This window comes from Apaloderma vittatum, unplaced genomic scaffold, assembly GCF_000703405.1.
Source record: "Apaloderma vittatum isolate BGI_N311 unplaced genomic scaffold, ASM70340v1 scaffold9912, whole genome shotgun sequence".
Lineage (NCBI taxonomy): Eukaryota > Metazoa > Chordata > Aves > Trogoniformes > Trogonidae > Apaloderma > Apaloderma vittatum.
In genome coordinates, this window is record NW_009705308.1 from 94,665 (window position 1) to 97,878 (window position 3,214).

A 3,214-nucleotide genomic window follows, 5' to 3' on the forward strand; every position below is an offset into this window, starting at 1 on the left:
AAGGGTTGTGTTGCATCCACCACGGCAGAAGCTTTCAGAACTTTACAAAGAGAGCAGCCAACATGCAAAGAGCCCGCAGGTAATAATGCCATCACGTTTACTGAGATAGGCATCTTCCAATTGTCTCACAACAATTAAAAAACCTTAACGTTAAATAATTATGAAGGAGAAGAGCAACTCTGGGCCACCTGTTATGCTCCAGAGGTTTCAACTAAACCATGAAGTACAAGAGATTAAGCCTCCTGGAAGGTCTAGTAATTTTGTTACCATATTTATATTATTCTTGTAATCAATTGTGTTTTAATTTTAATTTTTGAATCCAGGAGAGTTACTTAACCCATTATTAAATTGTTTGGAGGCTGACAGTCACACTTAGAGACAAACGAATTTGTGGCATCCTACTCAAACAACTCGGTGAAACCCTACATACTAGCACCTGATGGGCCTTTTAAAGACACAGTCAGATCTGAAAATTCAATCAGAAAACTTGCCAATTTGTTGTAGCTTTGAGTTTCAAAAAAAACCCAACAACACAAAAAATATCAAAAAAATCCCACACCACCCTGAAAGCAAATCTCAACACACACATGTGCACTACTTCACTAAGTTCACAGAGAACACAGTGACAACAGTCACCAAAGCGATGTGTCCTGCTGGAGCAGAAACAGGTTTACATGAACTATGTTTTGGGGAGTGTCAGGAACCACCACATGTAAACCCATCACTTTGATACTTCACCTTGTCTTAGATTGCTGCCTCAAAATTTAGCTCTGTTAAAACCTCCACAGCAAACCTAATTGTACACTAAGTAAACAAGCACTGCTTGTAACACAATCTCAATGAAAAGAGTAGAAAGATGGGAATTAACACCAGAGGATACAGAAGAAAGGTGGGTTTGTTTGTTCGAGACTTATTTTGAAGATGTTGTCTTGTACATGACAACTGTTGGCAGTAGTCAATAAAAGTAAACTCCTGCTGTTAACAAAAGTAAGTAAAAGGACAGGCAACTTATGTTGCACTTTCTTACAGATTTTGACCACTATCCACTGCAACAAAACTGTGACAGAAAGAAAACATAATTAACTGATGTCCAGTCTAGAAAAACGCATCACTAACTAATAGTTTCACCTACAAATCAAGTCACTGCATGTTTAAATGATTTCTAGTACCCTCCTGAAGGAATTAAAAAATCTGCTACAGCCAAGAGGCTTCCCTTTTTGCATTCCCCTTTCCCATTGACTTGCTTCATCTCATGACAGATATCTCTCTAGATTTCTACATCAAAGCTAGAATTGCATTCTGCCCGTTTTTCCACTTGGTATTAAGACAATTTAAACAACACAGACGAATAAGAAAAAACACTCACCTAGGCACACAATCTCATTTTGCTAGTGGCACAGCAGCATCCCCTTTGGCCTTGACTATGGTGCTCACACCTACACAGGACACTGCAGCAAATGTAATTTTTCCAGACCTGTTCCTTTGACCAGAAACATCTTTATTTTCTTCTCAAGCCATAAGATAGGACACAAGACCTTAATCTCTCTCCACTCCTTCCAAACACTGCCTCAAAACCACTACTTTGCCGCAATGTCTGCAAGAACTTTGACACCAGTACTAAGACTATTGTGTCGACCAGAACTGCCTAATGACCACCACCCTTCTCTGCCTCTGAGACCATCAAACGCAGCAGAGACCACGGTCTGTGACTGGCTGCCTGGGTTCTGCAGTAAATTTCTGCATTACTGAAGGGAAGGGATACTCTAAAAAAAAGTAAAAATAAACTGGTTTTAGATGCCAAAGCAAACAAGATTAGTACTCCATAAAGAAAATAATCGAGTTATTTACCACTTTGGAGTTCTACCAAGTATTTGATACAACTAAGCTACAGCTTAGTATAGTTTCATTATAACTTGATTTTGAGTAATAGGGTCTCCAGACAGCACTGTTTTTTGCAGAAGAAAAGATGCAACCTCCAACACTTTTTCTCTACTTCTGAAGTAACACTTCTTAATCATTCCATTTCACAACAGTGATCTTAAAAAAAAAAAATTTAAAAAATGAAGAATCAAGTATTTTGATAACAAGTTCCTCCTCCTTAGCGTTTCACAATAATTTTATGCTTGCAAAGATGTTATGTCATTCCGGACAGAGCGTATTTCAAAATGGAAACCTTTCAGGAAGGAATTTAGAGAATTGTGCTTGCTATATGAAGACGGATGATACAGTAGCAGAGAGCGGTCTTCTGTACTTCTTTAGCTGGTAAAATGGCATTACATTTGAAGTCACCAGAGACACCCTGTATATGAGAAACCATAAGTTGCCATGAAGACTGATGAGGAAGAACATTTTCCTAGGAGAAAATAAAAACATACAGCCTCCCAAAAGAGTCTGTATGCAACTGTGGGGAGGGTGGGAGGAACACGAGGAAGGTGGAAGAAATCACTACGAATCTGCTGTCTTTAATTGAGGAAAACATCACAGCTCTTGCAATTCACACAAACAATGAGTCACACAGTTACTGTGGAAAAGGGAGACGAGTCAAGCTAATTCTGTTTAGAAAAGGAAGTAAAGGGAATACCATAGCAAACAAAAGAGGAATTTAATTTGATGAAGAAGAATCCATATTTCAACTTAGACTTTGAAGCACAGCAGGACATGCCAAAAGATGTTTTTCATCTTGCTTTTCTTTACCTGGAAATAAAAACCTAAGCCTTGCCCCCACTCCTCAGTAGAGTGATCTTAGTGCTATGTCGCAAAGCCAGTTTACTGTTTGCATTAGCTCACCACTAAATGACAGTGGCCATTGTACAACCAATTTCACCACGCTCATGGACTGAATCCCTCCAAAACTAGTGCCACATCATTACATTTCAGAAATGGTGATTAAGACATTGCCGGTCCAAAAGATTCTCAGTTTAAGAAGAGAGAGGAAATGAAAAGCTGTGTGTTTAGCTCCCAGCTGAGTCTAAAAGTTGCAGAAGGTATACATACCACTTCACAAGGAAAGGGAACAGGAAGCCAGGAAAGAAAAGAGTCATTATGTTCAAATGGTAACATTTTCATGAGGTTACACAGGCCAAATGAGCATATCCCAGAAAAATGTGAATCCAAGCCTGGGTAAAGAAACAGAAAGCAGAGTAAGCGACAGAAAAATAAATAAATTAAAAAAGCTGTAGAAGAGCGAAGAGTATCAGGTTGGAGAATGTGTCAA